We start from the raw sequence: 18,358 nt of genomic DNA on the forward strand, positions 1-18,358 counted from the left end.
TTTCATTTTTTTTTGCAGATGGATATCCAGTTATGCCATTTGTTAGACTGTCTTTTCCCCATTTAACTGACTTTGGGCCTTTGTCAAATATCAGCGGCTCATGTGGATGGATTTATGTCTGGATTCTCAATTCTCTTCTATTGGTCTATGTATCTGTTGTTGTACGAGTACCAGGCTGTTTTGACTACTTTGGTGGTATAATAGGTTCTAAAATCAGGTGGTGTGAGGCCCCCCACTTTGTTCTTCTTCTTCTGTAATTCTTTACTTATCTGGGGCCTCTTCCCTTTCCATATGAAGTTGGTAATTTGCTTCTCCATCTCATTAAAAATGCTGTTGGAATTTGGATCTGGATTGCATTGTATCTGTAGATAGCTTTGGGTAGAATAGACATTTTCACAGTGTCGAGTCTTCCTATCCATGAGCAAGGTGTTTTTTTCCACTTAAATAGGTCTCTTTTTGGTTTCTTGCAGTAGTGTCTTGTAGTTTTCTTTGTATAGGTCTTTTATACCTCTGGTTAGATTTATCCCTAAGTGTTTTATCTTCTTGGGGGCTATTGTAAAGGGTATTGATTTAGAGGAATCCAACTGATTTTTGTATGTTCATCTTGTATCCTGAGACTTTGCTGAAATCTTCTATTCATCCCAGTAGTTTTTTGGGGGGTTTTCTGTGTATAAGATCATGTCATCTGCAAACAGAGATACTTTTACTTCTTCCTTACTGATTTGAATGCCCTTTATTTCTTTTTCTAGCCTAATTGTTTTGGCTAGGCCCTCCAGCACAATGTTGAATAAGAGTGGTGATAAGGGCATCCTTGTCTGGCTCTGATTCTCACGGGGAATGCATTCAGACTGTCTCCATTTAGGATGATGCTGGCTGTTGGCTTTGTATTAATGCCCTTTATTATGTTGAGGAATTTCCCTTCTGTTCCTATTTTGCTGAGAATTTTTATCATGAATGGGTGTTGGACTTTGTCAAATGCCTTTTCTGCATCAATTGATATGATCATGTGGTTCTTATCTTTTGTTTTATTTATGTGATGGATTACATTGATTGTTTTTCTAATGTTGAGCTATCCCTGCATACCAGGTATGAATCCTACTTGGTCATGGTCAGTTATTTTTTTTGATATATTGTTGAATTCTATTGGCTAGAATTTTGTTGAGGATTTTTGCATCTATGTTCATGAGGAATATTGGTCTGTAAATTTCTTTTTTATGGTGTCTTTACCTGATTTTGGTATCAGGGTTATGCTGGCTACATAGAATGAGTTTGGGAGTACTCCCTTCTTTTCTATGCTCTGAAATACCTTTAGTAGTAGTGGTGTTAACTCTTCTCTGAAAGTTTGGTGGAACTCCCCAGTGAAGCTGTCAGGGCAGGGGCTTTTTTTGTTGTTGTTGGGAGTTTTTAAAATACCTTTTCAATCTCTTCTTTTGTATTAGGTTTATTTAGTTGTTCTGCCTCTGTGTTAGTTAAGGTAGGTAGTGTGTTTCTAGAAATTTTTCCATTTCATCTAGGTTTTCAAATTTGTTAGAGTATAATTTTTCATAGTATTCTGTTATGATTCTTTTAATTTCAGTTGGGCCTGTTGTGATATCGTCCATTTCATTTCTTATGTGGGTCATTTGCTTCCTCTCTTGGTTTTCTTTTGTCAGTTTGGCTAACGGTTTATTGATTTTGTTGATCTTTTAAAAAAAACAGCTTTTGGTTTGTTGACTCATTCAGTTGTCTTTCTGTTCTCTATTTCGTTTAATTCTGCTCTGGTTTTTATTACTTGCTTTCTTCTGGTGCCTGAGGGCTTCTTTTGCTGCTCCTTCTATTTGTTGGAGTTGTGAGGTTAATGTTTTGATTTTGGCCCTTTATTCTTTTTGTATGTCTGGGTTTATTGCTATAAATCGACTTCTGAGCACTGCTTTTGCTATGTTACAAAGATTCTGGTGGGATGTGTATTCATTCTCATTTGATTCTGTGAATTTCTTTTTTTTGTCCTTAACTTCTTCTGTAACTCAGTAGTTTTTGAGCAAGGTGTTGTTCAGTTTCTATGTATTTGATTTTTTTTTTCCTTGCTTTTTCTGTTATTGATTTCTACTTTTACGGCTTTATGGTCAGAAAAGATGCTTTGTAATATTTCGATGCATTGGATTTTGTTGAGGCTTGCTTTATGCCCTAATATGTGGTCTATTCTGGAGAATGTTCTATGTGCGTTGGAAAAGAAAGTATCACTGGCTGCTGCTAGGTGGAGTGTTCTGTAAAAAATATGGAAGGCTTCATGAATTTGTGTGTCATCCTTGCGCAGGGGCCATGCTAATCTTCTCTGTATCGTTGCAATTTTAGCATATGTGCTGCCGAAGCAAGCGCTGGATATAGTATTTAGAGACAAAATAGCAACCCTTCTATAGCCTAAAAAATGTCCACATTACAGCAGTGGGTGAATGCCTCAGTACAGTGTCAGAACCTAAGGGCTTCTGAGAATTTATTTTTCTTATTTACGTCAGTGTTGGGCGCTGCTGATGGTCTTTGGAGCCATGCCAGGGGCAGAGGGTGGGTGAGTGCAGAGAGACAGTTGTTTCCTCAGCAGCGTGGCTTCAGGGAGAAGTGTTGACTTCAGGAAAAGATTCCGTTTATTGGGAAACAGGGATTGTTTCAGAGACAGGAATTATACCCCTCCACCTCCAGGTTTCTAGTATTAAGCAAAATACATAATTTCCCCTGAATGAGTGTGTGTGTGTAATGGAATAGGGGGAACATTCATCTATTTTCACGCTTCTAGGTGAAGCCAGGGGTACTCTTAAAAAGCACTGGCTCCCAGGTTCATCACAAACTGAACCAATTGTTAGGTTTTCTTAGATGTTTATTTAGTATATTCACCCAATGGCAGGGACTTTCAAACAAAGCCAGCACTGTTGAAATAAGGAGCTGTTTTACGAAGGACGCTTTATGCTCACAATGTTTAGATGCAACAGAAGTGTGGTCTCCATTGACCAGGAAGCCTGTCAGTGGTAGGAAAATAGAAATCTGGAAGGATGGGGAGGCAGGAACCAGAGTACCATTGCCAAGGCAGGTTGAGGGCCTTCTGGCTCTCGGGCCAGACCAGGCATTCAAATATCCATTCTTGTACGCAGCCACGTGTGCCACAGAGTTTTATTACATGTCTACATGGTACTGGGGGGTCTGCTAGAGCCCAGGCTGCAAAGGTGAATAGGAGCCCACTGTCTGCGGCGGGGCTCTGTGGTGTCCTGGAAAAAGCAAACGGTTTGGACTGTTTTCAGTACCACCTTTGTTGCATATTAACCGTGCGTTTGTAAAATCAACGTACTACTTAGCTTTGCGCAACCTTAGTTTCCTCATTTGTAAAATTCCGATGTCCATTGCATATTCTTGTAAAGAATAAATGACATGACGTATATAAAGTGCTTGGCACTTAGTAGGTGCTTACTGAATGGTCACTGCTAGTATTCTGATTTTGGCTTGCATGACACTTTACTGTTTCTTAGCAGATCTACACCTTCTGTCCTTGAAGAAACAGAGACAGAAAGAAGGTGGAGAATATTGAGCCTCTATAAAATGTCAGATATAGACACCAAGGATAAATAGATCAAGGCATGGTGTTTCCCCTCAAAAGCTGTCTTGTCTTATGGTGGGACAGATCCACAAACAAGCAAGTATTGTTGCTATTGTGAGCTGCTGTCCAGTGGCCACCCCATGCAGAACCAGATTGGACCATTGTGCTCCATAAGGTTTTCATTGGCTGATTTTCAACGTAGAGCACCAGGCCTTTCTTCCTAGTCTGTCTTAGTGTGGAAGCTCCACTAAGCCCTGTTCAGCACCATAGCAGCCTGTACCCTCCATGGACAGATGAGTGGTGACTGTGCCTGAGGTGCACTGGCCTGGAATTGAACCCAGATCTCCCACATGGAAAGCAAGAATTCTACCTCTGAACCGCCAATGCCTCAAGAGACGGTTTATTAGGTGCTTACTACGTGCCTAATTCTATGCGATAAATCTTGCAAACATTTTTTAATATTACCTTCTCAACAACCCTACCATGCAGATGCTATATTCTCCATACTTAAGTTTAGCAACCTGAGGCACAGTGGAGTTAAGAGACTGTCCCAAGAATAACACAGCTGCTCTGCTGGGGCGAAGGTATCCAGAAAGTCTCCACAGAGGGGCTTATGCTTCAGCGGAGAGCTGCAGGGCGAGTAGGAGTCTGTCACATGGACAGCATTCCCCGCCGAGGGAACAAGTTGTACATAGTGTGGAGGCGTGAGAAAGCCAGGCCTGCTTGGGAACTACAGATACTTCAGTGTTGCTGAAGCATCGTGTCCTAGGAGGGAGGCAGCCAGTCAGTGGTCGGACATCATGCTGGAACAGGTAGGCAGGTGTCTGGTCATGTCAAGTCCTGGCATGATGAGGAGCGGGTTTTATTTATAGATGATAGAGACCCGCAGAGGAATTTGAGAATGGGGATTCCCAGGTCACACCTAGATTTTCTTGTGAGAAAAATCATTTTGGCTCCCGTGTGGGAGATGGATTTAAGGGGTAAAGACTGGAAGCAGATACACAAGAAGGAAATCGGTAATGGTTTACCCATTCGTTCCCTCATTTAACAAGCGTTTATTTAAATTTAATTTTATTTTTTTAATTGTACTTTAGATGAAGGTTTATAGAACAAACTAGTTTCTCATTAGTTAGTACACATATCGTTTTATGACATTGATTAACAACCCCAGGACATGTCAACACTCTTCCTTTGCAACCTTGGGTTCCCTATTACCAGCTTTCCTGTCCCCTCTTGCCTTCTAGTCCTTGCCCCAGGGCTGGTGTGCCTCTGTAGTCTTAGCAAATATTTATTGAGCACATACTACATGCTAGTTACTTTTCCAGGCATTGAGGGTACAGCTATGAACAAGATACCACTGTCTGTTCTCTAGCGACGGGATGTAGATTATAAACACACAAAAAACAACAACAACAAAAAAAAAACCAGCACGCAGTAATAAATGCAATGAAGAAAATGAAAAAAGGTTGAAGTAGTTGACCATGGATTGGGGCTGTTTTAAGTTGGATGGTCAGGGAAGGCTTCCTGGCATGGTGACATTTTCTGAAGTGGCAGTGAGGACAGAAAAGAAGGAACCAATTGAAGATATTTGGGGAGTAGATTTGACAGCACTTACCTCTGCGTTGAGGGAGGTTGTCTAGCGTGAACCTCAGGTTTCTAGCTTGGGCAGCAATTCAAAGGCAGCATAGTCTAGATGTTAAGTGCCTGCCTGGGTTATAATTCTGGTTCCGCTGTGGCTATGTAATCTTGAGCAAATAAATTCAACTCTATACCTCACTTTCCTTGTGTATAAAATGGGTATAATAATAGTATATACCTTATAGGTTTGTTGAGAGGATTGAATGTTGTGTGTGCATGTGTGTATGTAATGACTAGAATAGGAGCAGTACCTGGCACGTGGCTACATGACTAATATTATATATGTCTTGCTGTGATGATGATGATCATAATGATATTATTAAGATATTGGGAAAAGGAGGAAAAAATATTGGGCAGATTTGAAGAGCAGGGGTGATGGTGAGTTTGATGTAGACGTGTTGAGTCTCAAGTACCCATGGAACATGAAGGTGGGGAGATACACCAGGCAGTTCGCTATACCCATTTGAAGCTCAGAAGACAGGACTAAAACAACTTGTTTGGGAACGATTACTGTAGAAGAGCACACCAATAAGAATGTAGTTATTCAAGAGTCTTAGGATTAGCAAAGTTTAAGCAGAAGGCAAAGGAAGGAGGAATTTGAAAAAGATTGCGTGTTGAAGCCAAGAGAAATAGGAGATTGTGATATCATAGGTATAAGACAGAAGAGCCAAAGGGGTAGACATAAGTAAGGTAAGGACTAAAAAGGATCCTCCAGAGTGGCAATTAAGAAATCGCTGGTAATCATGTAAGAGTTTTAGAAGAATATATGCAAGATGAGAGAGAAGAGACTGAACATTGAGAATTCAGTTTAGACGTTTGATGAGAAAAGGAATAAGGATAAGGCAGCGGCTATTGTACATAATTTTTATTTTAATGTGGGAAGACACAGGCACTTTTTCAGAGAGAATATCATTCATTCATTCAGCAAACATTTATCAATTATGTACTGTGTACTCATGGAGTTGGCAGTGTAGCTGAGGAGACAATATTAACATAATTGAGAAAGAAAATACAAACTTGGATATGTGCATTAAAGGAAGGGATCATCATTCCATGAGAGAGTGTGTCAAAGAAATTGGACCTGGTAGAGGGCAGTGAGGAAGTGGGTGTAATGCTTGTGCTAAGATCAGTAGGAAGCAGTGAGATGAGAGAGAGATGAGATGATGTGACACGGCGGAGCTTGGTTGGCCATGACAAGGATTTGGGTCTTTAAGAGCATCAGGAAACCTGTGAAGGTCTTGAAGAAGAGAGGCGACATGATCAGATTCTTATCTGCAGAGATTGCCCTGGTGGATGCAGGGCGATCAGCTGGGGCAGTTCGGAAGGCATTACAATAGTCCAGGCAATAGATATTAGTAGCTCGAACTCAGGGTGATGGAAGTAAAAATGAAAACAAGTAGTTGAATTCAAGATATATTCAGGAGACAAAATGACCAGGACTCGGTGGTAGATTGCACAGAGAGTGGGAAGGAGAAGGAGAGCTCCAGAGCTGAGCCCTAGGATTCTGTTGTGCTCATTTGGGTGGTGTCACCTTGAAAGATATGGAAGCAAGGTTTCAAGAGGAGGCAAGAAAAGATAGATCCAGATAAAGGTGAAAGAATCAACTTTGAATAGGAAATAGCAGTGGGTGTGGATGCAGGTAAGATCATTGGTGATGTAGAAGAAGGGGAGTAGGTTAAGAGCAGCAGGATCTATTTTCTCTGTGTAATAGGAAATCGTCTCCTACGATCAAGGAAGGTAGCATGAAGTTTGGATATGCAGATAGTTCCTGACTTATGACATATTTGAGTTACAACAACCCGCACTTACGACTGTCTGTTTTTTCTTTTTTGGTACATCTTTATCATTACTAATAAGTACTTCATGCAATGTTGGGGCATAATTTGATGATGTTATCATTCTCAGATGTTCACTCGAAGATGTACAATGTTATGATTTATGAAGATACTGATAATCAAAGACAGTGATAATGAAAACTAAAAAAAAAAAAATGAGGCCATTCTTCGACTTACGTCAGAACCGACTTGATGGAGTGGTCGGAATGGAACCCTGTCTTCCGTCAGGGACTACCTATAGTTAATTTTGTGAATTTTTGTATCACCTTTGCTCTGAATAACTTAAAAGATACCCCTGTCTTACTGGAACCCTTGTTTCGCCCAGTCGGGGCAGGGAGGGCAAGTGTTATAACATGTGTTTCATAGGCCTGGTGCTAGGCGGTGGCTGATGCTGTTGTAGCCCTTGCCCTGGTGTGTGCACTCTTTGGTTTGCTTGCCTGTTTCCTCACTAACCATGAGACCCAGGAGGACAGGAACTGTATGTCCTGTGTCTGGCACAAGGCCTGTCACAGAGCGTCAGGGAATATTGATGGAGTTCATGAATGAATGAATGGCAAAACTGAGATAGTATAATTTGAGGTTGGGGGCAAGCCTGAGTAGTTAAAGCAGGACTGGAATCCAGGCCCACTACTTCCGACTCCAGGTCTAGTCACTGAAATATATAGCTTTCTCTTGGAGAGAAAGATGTTTTCATTTCTGCTTATTCCATCCCAGAAATTGTCCCAAAATAGCACATTTCCAGGGTGCTCTAGCTACATCTACCTGCCTGGCCTCTGAATTCCCCATGGTCCCCACGGACACTCAGGTGATCGTTCCAGTCAGCGCCTCACCATGGGGAGCGAGCCAAGTAGCCAGCCCTCTGGGAGCAGTGCCTGCTGCTCTCCCCCTCCTAGCACCAGCAGCTGACATCACATGCAGGTACGGCTCCATCCTTCCCTCTATCCTCCCCATCTGAGGACAAAGGAGGACAGGAAACTCACCAAGTGTCCAGAGTACCACCAGATGTTGAAAGATGGAGGAGGGCACCGTGTGGAGCTGTGTCTTGGCCAGGAGGTAGAGAGGGGTTCCTGGTAACGTGGAACTTCAGGCTCTCCTGCCCAGGGCCCTCCACCTGCCTACATTTTGTGTTGAACACCAAGGCAGGGAAAGTGTGTGTGTGGAGAGGCCTAGTCGACAGCTGGGGTCGCTGCAGAGGCAGCAGCTTCATGCAGCTCCAGCAGGAGCCCCCGGCCCTGGAGGTCCCAGCTGCTACGTGGCTGGCCGTCCCCTGAGCCCAGCATGGTGCAGAGCCTGCACTCCGAGACCGAGACCGTCTCTTGCAGCACAGCCGTGAAGCAGGCCTGCCACTACCACGTCTCCTCCCTGAGGAAGAAGCTGTCCTTTCTTCGAGCCAAGTAGGTGGCGGGGCCCCTGGAGACCAGGGCACAAGGAATTTGCCCTCAGCAGGCTTGGGATCATCTGGGGCTCTTCACAGAGGCAACAGTGCTTAGGGGTTGGCTCATACGCTTGGAAGAATTGTAGTCCCTGTCCAGTGACAGGGACCCAAGAGGGAGACAGTGATCTGTTGCCAGAGGCTCAAGGGGATTGGGCTGAGTGAGGCTGTGTGGTCCTTTGGTGTGGGTAGACTCTTGGACTGGGAGATTCTGCCCGTGCCTCGCTCCACGCCTCCCAAGGAAGTTGCTTGTCTGACTCCTCCTTCATAATGGCCAGGGATAATTATTTTTCTCTCCCATGGCAAATTATTCAGTCGGGAATGAACTTGGACATACCCTGAGAAAAGATGAGGAGGGGTTGTACAGGCTGCAGAGAAGCTGCCTGGTTTAAGGTCCTGGGCAGAGAGGGGAGGGTGCTGATGTGTTTGGGGGTGTTGATAATTCCTTTCCGGTGATACGCATCTAAGAGCGAGTTGTTTAGGATGTGGACTTTGTATATTCACTTTTTCCAAAAAAAAAAAAAAGCCAAACCAAACTCGTTGTCATAGAGTTGATTCCGACTCATAGTGACCGTATATGACAGGGTAGAACTGCCCAGTAGAGTTTCCAGGGAGTGGCTGGTGGATTTGAGCTAACATCCTTTTAGTTAGCAGCTGAGCTCTTAGCCACTGTACCACCAGGGCTCCTCACATCCACTCATTTGGTCACTTTGTCACTAGGTTACTGGAGAGATTTGAGCATAAACCCGGTATAAAAAGCCTCTTCCTTGTGTGAGGGGTGAGCCCTAGACCTGGCAGGGTAGTGGTGCTGTGCTTCCTAGCCGAATACTTGTGCCTTGGCGTCTGTGAGAAGCAGGGAGGAGGCTTCCTGGAGAAGGAAGATGTTCTAGACCCTGGGATCAGAGTTAAACATTAGAAGGCTGTCAGGCATTCAAGAGATAGAGGAATGCGTAAACTTATAGGCAGATGTTTTTGTAAAGAGAAACAAAGCAGTAAGAAAAAGGAAGAATAGGGCAAATGGGATGAGGAGAGAAAAGGGAGGAAGAAGAAAAGGGGCAGCAGACACTTCAAGGGTTGGGGCTAGAGGTAGTAATTGACTTGATCCTGATTCAGTTTATCTCTCTCTCACGCACGCACGCACGCACGCACACACACACAGAGGCTATATTTGTTTCCTAGGGCTGCACTACCAAATTACCACAGAGTGACTTGAAACAGCAGAAATATATTTTCTCACAGTTTTGGAGACTAGAAGTCCAAAATCAAGGTGACGGCAGGGCCATGGTCTCTCTGAAGGTTCTAGGGCTTTCTCTTAGTAAATGAATGATTCCTTTTATAAGAATCAGCACAGAGGTGGTTCCTATGAGGCAGAGGTTAGAGATGTCCCCAATGGCCAGCCTCTCCAAGCTGCTGTACCACTCCATCAAAGCTAACACCAACTACTCCCTTTCCCCTCACTACTCTCTCTCCTGTCTTTGGGTTCCTTAATTCACTGCAATGCCTCAAAGAAATCACGAACCGTATAAAGGAAATGGCTCATGCGGTTGTGGAGACTGGCAAGTCCCAAATTTGTGGGTCGGGGGTAGGCTTCTCCCTGGCCCTCAGTCTCTGCCCAAAGGCACTCAGCTTTCTCGCTCCGTGTGCTGAGAAACCCACTGCGCTGTCTACTGCAGGTCTTTCTTGCCGGTCTCTCCTTCTTTGGTGGTGCTGGGCTCTTCTTTCTGCTCTGGAATTGGCTCTCTTTCAAGGCAGAACTGACCAATCCCCTTGGTGGGCCACAATTATCTTTTTTTTACCCAATAGCCTGAGTGGGAGTTAGAAGGCCATGGCAAGAAAGGCCATACTAAGTAATTCATCACACTGTACTTAGCTTCTGGAGTTGCTGGTGGTCGTTGGTGTTCTTTGGCTTGTAGACATATCACTGTACTCCCCATTTCTGTCATTACGTATTGTTCTCCCTATGTCTCTGTTTCTGTCTGTGTCTCTTCTTATAAGGATACCAGTCATTTAGGGCCCACAGTATTCCAGTAGGACCTCACCTTGACTAATTATATTTGCAAAGACCCTGTTTCCAAATAAGGTCACATTCTGAGATTCTAGGAAGGACATGAATTTTGGGGGAGGGAGACACTATTCAACCCAAAACACAGGCACAGATGTAGATGTCTGTGGTTGTTTAATCATTTCTGTTGACAAGCCTTCTCTCCCCAGCCGTGTTCTCATGCCAGAAGTTTTTTTTTTTTTGTCTCAGAACAGGCAAGTTTTATTCTGGACAATAGTATTGACACCTTAGAGCTCTATTTTCCTAAAAATCTCCTAACACGGTCTTCCAAAAAAAAAAAAACAATTGTCACCCAGTTGATTCCGACGCATGGTGACCCCATGTGTTATAGAGTTTTCTTGGGTGTAATCTTAATGGAAGCAGATTGCCAGGGCTTTGTGCTGCTGAGTGGGTTTGAAAAGCCAATCTTTAGGTTAGTGGTTTAGTGCAAATCATTTGTGGCACCCAGAGACCACACAGTCCTCAGAATATGTAAAATGCATATAATTTATTACATATATATATATTTTGGTAAAATTTCCACGATATTTTACTCTTTTATCTGAATATATTTTAGATCCAGAATCCATGATGGCTGTGGAAATGATATATATATATGTATATATATATATATTTTTTTTTTGGGTACTTTAGGTGAAGGTTTACAAAGCAAACTAGTTTCTCATTAAATAGTATACAATTGTTTTATGACCTTAGTTAACAACCCCACGACATGTCAGCACTCCCTTCTCTACCTTGGATTCTCTATTACCAGCTTTCCTGTCCCCTCCTGCCTTCTAGTCCTTGCCCTAGGGCTGGTGTGCCCCTTTAGTCTCGTTTTGTTTTATGGGCCTGTCCAATCTTTGGCTGAAGGGTGAACTGCAGGAGTGACTTCATTACTGAGCTGGAAGGGTGTCTGGGGGGCCATACTCTCAGGGTTTCTCCAGTCTTTGCCAGGCCAGCAAGTCTGGTCTTTATTTTTGAGTTAGAATTCTGTTCTACATTTTTCTCCAGCTCTGTCTGGGACCCTCTATTATAATCCCTGTCAGAGCAGTCAGTGGTGGTAGCCGGGCACCATCTAGTTATATTGGATCCATTCTGGTGGAGGCCATGGTAGATGTGGTCCATTAGTCCTTTGGACAAATCTTTCCCTTGTATCTTCAGTTTTCTTCATTCTTCCTTGCTCCCGAAGGGGTGAGACCAGTGCGGTATCCAAATGTTATGCCAGAAGTTTTGAGGACAATGAACAGGGATGACTTAGTCTGGCTAGATGGCTCCTCAGGTACTCAGTACCCACAAGTGTGTCTTGCACACAGTAGGCACTCAACAGATAATGCAATATAAGGGATTCTCTGATCCTATGATATGGTGCTGGTGGCAGGGACAAGATTCTCTCAGTTATGGTTACATGGAACTCAGGAATGCTTTGAACACTGAGCAACCTTAGCTTAAATTTTAGCTGTACCACTTATTAGCTGTGGTGCTTTTAGAAATGCATTTTATCTTTTCCGAATCTGTTTTCTTTCTTGAAGAATGGAGATAATTATATCTACTTTGTGGAGTGGCCCCCAAATCAGTCCCACTGCCCTTGAGTTGATTCTGACTCATAGTGACTCCATAGGGTTTCTAAGGCTGTAAATCGCTATGGAAGCAGACTGCCATATCTTTCTCTCCAGGAGCCCCTGGTGATTTTGAACCCCTGTCTTTTCAGCTAGCAGTCAAGTGCTTTAACTGTTTCACTGCCAGGGCTGGTAGAGTGGTCATGGTAACTAAAATGAGATCAGGTGGGAAAACCACTTTCTACTTTGTGCTTAGACACACTTACCACTGTGTCTGTGTGTGGTGGTTTTTGTTATTATTATCAGCAAATGGTGGCTGGGGCTAAGGCTGTAAGGTAAGTGGAGGGTGAGTTTGGAGCTCCTAGAGAAGTGGAGGTTGGGAGCATGGTTAGGGTCAGCCACAAATAGTCCAGGAGAGATATTTGATGACTCCTTGGTTGCTAGGGGAAGCCAGTCACTTAACTCTTGGCCTCACATTCCTTGTGGATGGAAGGGCCTCTCACTGTAGAGACAGTCCAGCTGGGGTTCTGTGTGGAGTGTGGACCAAGAGAGTGCTTGACATTCCAGCTGCTTAGGAAGAGGCCCACTTCAGTCAAATGCTGCAGCAGTCGTGGTTCATTGTAAATAACTCCAGAAGAGGGTTGAGATGTTGTTGTTCACATACCAGGAAGAATGTTGTTAACACAGCATGGTGCAGGAGGAAGCAAGGGTGGGAAGGAAACCACCCAGAAGACTTGAGTTTTGCCATCCTCTGTTACTGACTTGCCACTCAAACCTCCACCAGCCTCAGTTTCCCATCTGTAAGTTGTCACCCTCTCAGAAGGGCTTTCTCTCCCCATCCTGTGCCAGTAGGTCATTTCCCTGAATTACGTCACCACACACTGGGCTATTTTCCGCCTTAGCACTGAGCACATTTCATAATTGCATTTATTTGCTGACTTGTTAGTGGTCTGTCTCCCTCGCTAGTCCCTCAGCTTCATGACAGCAGGGACCATCTCTGCTTTATCCACTGGTGTCCACCCACCACTTACCACAGTGCCAGACACATGGCAGGTACTCAACAAGTATTTGTTAAATGAGTAAATGAACAAATGAATAATTACCTAAGGATTCTTGTATTTTATTTTATTGCGCTTCAGGTGAAAGTTTACAATACAAATTAGTTTCTCATTGAAAAATATATGCACAAATTATTTTGTGACATTGGTTGCAATCCTGCAATGTGTCAGCACTCTCTTCCTTTCCTTTCCTACCCATGTCCATTCATCCAGGCTTTCTGTCACTTCTTGCCTTCTTGCCTTCGCTTTTGGGCAGATCTTGCCCATTTGGTCTCCAATACTTGATTGAACTAAGAAGCATGTTCCTCACATGTGTTATTGTTTATTTTATAGGCCTGTCTAATCTTTGGCTGAAAGTTGGACTTGGGAGTGGCTTCAGCTCTGAGTTAGCAGGGTGTCCAGGGGCCAGTCTCTGTCAGACCAGTAAGTCTGGTGTTTTTTGTTTTTCTGAATTTGGGTTTAGTTCTACATTTTTCTCCCACTCTGTCCAGGCCCTCTATTGTGATTCTTATCAGAGTGGTAGGTGTTGGTAGCCAGGCACCATGTAGTTCTTCTAGACTCAGGCTGGTGGAGGCTATGGTTCATGTGGTCCGTTAGTCCTTTGCCACTAGTATTTTCCTTGTGTCTTTGCTTTTCTTCATTCTCCTTTGCTCCAGAGGGAATGGAGCTAGTAGATGGCTGCTCCAAAGCTTTTAAGACCCCAGATGCTGCTACCAAAGTAGGATATAGAACATTTTCTTTATGAACCATGTTACACCAGTTGACCTAGATATCCCCTGAGAACAGGGTCCCCAGCCATCAGCCCCAGTGACTTGGTCCCTCAAGGTGTTTGGTGATATCTAGGGACACTTCCATCACTTTGCCTTGGTCAGGTTTTACTGACTTCCCCTATATTGTGTGTTGCCTTTCCCTTTACCAAAGTTAACACTTGTCCACTGTGTAGTTAGTGATTTCATCTCCCCACCCCTCCCCTCCCTAGTAACCATCAAAGATTGATTGTTTCTTTGTGTAAACCTGGTCTTGAGCTTTTATGGTAATGGAAACCCTGGTGGTGTAGTGGTTAAGAGCTACGGCTGCTAATCAAAAGGTCACCAGTTCAGATCTGCCAGGTGCTCCTTGGAAACTGTATGGGGCAGTTCTACTCTGTCCAATAGGGTTGCTATGAGTTGGAATTGACTCGATGGCAGCGGGTTTGGTTTGGTGGTTTGGTAGCAGGTTTATAATCATGGTCTCATACAATATTTGCCCTTTTGTGATTGACTTATTTCACCCAGAATAATGCCCTACATATTCATCCATGTTGTGAGATGCTTCACAGATTCGTCTTTGTTCTTTATCATTGTCTAGTATTCCATGTGTGTATATACGATAATGTTTATCCATTTATCTGTTGATGGTCACTTAGGTTGTTTCCATTTTTTTGCTATTGTGACTAATGCTGCAGTGAACATGGGTGTACATATGTATGTTTGTGTAATGGCTCTTATTTTTCTAGGATATAGTCCTAGAATGGGATTGCTGGATCGTATGGTATTTCTATTTCTTGCTTTTTAAGAAAGTACCGTATCATTTTCCATTGTGGTTGTACTATTTTACATTTCTACCAGAAGAGTTCCAGTCTCCCCACAACCTCTCCAGAATTTGTTATTTTCTGTTTTTTTGATTAGTGCCGGTAATGTCGGGGTGAGATGGTATCTTGTTGTAGTTTTGACTAATTTGCATTTCTCTAATGGCTAACGATCTCGAGCATTTCCTCATGTGTCTGTTAGCCGCTTGATGTCTTCTTTGGTGAAGTATCTGTTCATATTCTTTGTTCATTTTTTAAATTGGATCACTTGTCTTTTTGTTGTTGAAGTGTTAAGGTATTCTATAGATTTTAGAGACTACACCCTTGTCAGTTATCTTTTTGTTGTTGAGGTGTTGAGGTATTCTATAGATTTTAGAGATTAGACCCTTGTTGGATATGTCATAGCCAAAAATTTTTCCCAGTATGTAGGTTCTCTTTTTACTCTTTCGGTGCAGTCTTTTGATGAGCATAAATGTTTAATTTTTAGGAGCTCCCTGTTATCTAGTTTATCTTTTTTTTGCATTTTTAGTTATGGTTTGTATTGAATTTATGCCATGTATTTTATTAGGGCTGCTAGTGTTCCTATTTTTTCTTGCATGATTTTTATCATTTTAGGTTTTATATTTAGTCTTTGATCCATTTTGAGTTAGTTTTTGTGTTTGGTGTGAGGTATAGGTCTTGTTTCTTTTTTTATAGATGGACATCCAGTTTTGCTAGCACCATTTGTTGAAACGACTGTCTTTTCCCCATTTAATGGACTTTGTTCCTTCGTCAAAGATCAGCTGACCATAGGTGGATGGATTTATGTCTGGGTTCTCAATTCTGTTCCATTGGTCTGTGTGCCTGTTGTTGTACCAGTACCAGGCTATTTTGACTACTCTGGCTGTATAGCAGGTTCAGGGATCAGTTAATGTGAGGCCTCCTACTTTTTTTTTTTTTAATTTATTCAATAGTGCTTTGCTTATACAGGGCCTCTTTCCTTTCCACATAATGTTGGTGATTAGTTTTTCCAATTCGTTAAAGAAAACTGCTGGTATTTGGATTGGGATTACATTGTGTCTGTAGATCGCTTTGGGTAGAACTGACAGTTTCACAATGTTGAGTCTTCCTATCCATGAGCATGGTATGTTTTTCCATTTATGTAGGGCTCTTTTGGTTTCTTTCAATAGTGTTTTGTAGTTTTCTTTGTATAGGTCTTTTACATCCCTTATTAAAGTTATTCCTAAGTATTTTATCTTTTTTAGGGCTATTTATAAATGGTATTGTTTTCCTGATTCCCTTTTCAAAGTTTTCTTTGTTGGTGTAAAGAAATCCAACTGATTTTTGTATGTTGATCTTCTGTGTATAAGATCATATCATTTTACTTCTTTTGTTCCAATTTGGAAGCCCTTTATTTCTTTTTCTTGTCTTATTGTTCTAGCCAGAACTTCCGGCACAGTGTTAAATAGGAGTGGTGATAAAGGGCATCGTTGTCTTGTTCCAGTTTGCAGGGGAATGTTTTCAGCCTCTCTCCATTGAGAATGATATTGCCTAGTTATGCTGAGGAATTTCCCTTCTATTCTTATTTTGCCGAGTGTTTTTATCAGGAATGAGTGTTGGATGTTGTCAGGTGCCTTTTCTGTATCAGTTGAGGTGATAATGTGATTCTTTTCTATTTATGTGGTAGGCTCTTTATTTTGGTCACTTGCTGAAGCCATCTTGTCCTGCTTTTGTTTTGTTTTGATGTGTCATGGTGGGCAGGCTGTTCATGCTTTGCTGCTTGCTCATCTGTGGGCACGCTAGCTCTCACCACCTTGTCTGGGTGGGCAGGGCAGCAGCAGGCAGGATGAACCTACTTCACTGTAGGCTGGTTTGGTGAAATGATTGGGCACAGACTGAGCAGGTGTTGTCTGCCTCCTGATGTTGGCCCAGCAGTATGGGAGCATTCACAGCCCCTCACCAGATAGGCAGGGGTGTCATAAACAGGCTTGCTTCCTACCATTCAGCATTTGGTTGAGTAGCAGCAGAGGAGGGGGTGTGGGCCTGTTGTGTTCAGTGGTCCTGAGCACTGGAGACACTCTAGCAGCGGTGGTATGGCTGGTGCTGGTAGGAAGTGGGGAGAGGTTACATACAGGGCTAGGTGGGAGGGAGAAAGAAAAGAGAGAGAAACAAAAAAGGGGAGCTGCATGGCAGGAGCTCACTGGTGGGGGCAGGGTAGACTCACACACCTGCAAAAAGCAGAGAGCCGTGTTGTACTGGGCTAGGTGGGAGGCAGAAAGAAAAGAAAGAAAGAAAAAGTATAAAGAAAAAAAAAAGGCAGTGCAGTGGGAGCCAGCAGGTGGGGACAGGGTAGACATGGTAGTGGTGAGCCGGTACACTGGTGGCACTTTATCCATGGTGGTACAGCAGGAGCCAGTGGGAAGAGAGGGGAGATGGTGTACAGGGCTAGGTGGGAGAAAGAAAGAAAAGTAAGAAAGGACTAAAAGAGAAAAAACGTGGCGGTGTGGTGGGAGCTGGTGAGTGGAACGGGGCAAGACCCGAGGACTGGTGGGAAGAAGGAGAGGTGGTGTATGGGGCTAGGTGAGAGAAGGAAGGAAAACAAAGAAAAAAAAGAATAAAAAATAGTGGTGTGGCGGGAGTCATCTGGAAGAGGAGGGAGTTGGTGTACAGGTCTAGGTGGGAGGGAGAAAGAAAAGGAAGAAAAAAAAATCCTCAGGGCAGGCCCAGTGGCGGGCTCATACTGTGAACCCTGGCAGTGGGGGCTGCCTTGATGTGGGGGTTGTTGCTGCTATTCATCAGAAGGCTAAGGAGTGGGAAAGCATGTTTCTCTGGTTGCCAGGTGTTCTGCCTCCTGTTGGGAGCTCTGTGAAGTTGCCTTTCCATACTCCCTGTCCCGGGTCATTGCTAGCTGTATTTCAAGATGCCCACCTCCACTCCGTATCTCTCCTTGTCCTCTGTTTTCCATCAGTTTCTTCTTCCATTTGGTGTTTGGCCTAATTCTTTATCCCTTCATTTAATGCTCAGGTTTCTAAGATTGACAATTGTATCAGTTTCACTTAATTTTTCAGGTTTTTGCTGCAGAGGGGTGATGTGGTGTGTATAGGGCACCATGTTGCCTCTACCTCCCATCTAAGCATCCTTGCTGGCTCTAGCATTCTGTGATCATTCTGGGATTGTGGCCCACGTTGAGGGCCACTGATTCGCCCTTATACAGCTATTAATCTTTGTGAAATGTTTGTGTAAATGGACATGTTTTGATCTGCGATGGGCTTTCATGGTTTCCCCTTTCTCTGTCCCACATACTTATATGCTTAGGGAAGCAAATAGTCTTGTGGAAGACAGCACATGAGGGCTTTCAATAGTAGAGGAATAGAAGATTTTTTTAGGACTGGGCTTAGCTCTGGCTTTTGGGGGCAGAGCAGAGAAGCACGTGAGTACTCCCATCTTCCCTCTCTTCCCAGTGTTCCCAGTATAGAGCTCTTCTCTGGCAATGCTGGCTGCTTCTGTGGCTGTCAGCAGAACTGTCTGCAGTTGTAATCATCACCTGCCCAGTGTTTCTCCTACTCCAGCATTCCTTCTTTTCTGCCTGAAAAAGGAGGGCTATTAATTATAGCTCAGCAAACTACTCCATCTCTGCTGATGCCAGAGTTAAGATTTAGGTTTGGACAACTGGCAGGATGGTAAATTTCA

The 18,358-nt window shown here is 43.4% G+C and overlaps 1 protein-coding gene and 1 non-coding gene across 4 annotated transcripts in view; one reads left to right on the forward strand and one right to left on the reverse strand.

Annotated features, from left to right (window-relative positions):
• Positions 1-18,358, forward strand: part of GRAMD1B (GRAM domain containing 1B) — a 296,128-nt gene that overhangs the window by 140,984 nt on the left and 136,786 nt on the right. The gene's annotated exons all lie outside the window — the stretch shown is intronic.
• LOC126061246 (U6 spliceosomal RNA) lies at positions 2,249-2,355 on the reverse strand. The gene has a single exon (XR_007513725.1). It is a non-coding gene; the product is annotated as a U6 spliceosomal RNA (small nuclear RNA).

This window comes from Elephas maximus, chromosome 17, assembly GCF_024166365.1.
Source record: "Elephas maximus indicus isolate mEleMax1 chromosome 17, mEleMax1 primary haplotype, whole genome shotgun sequence".
Lineage (NCBI taxonomy): Eukaryota > Metazoa > Chordata > Mammalia > Proboscidea > Elephantidae > Elephas > Elephas maximus.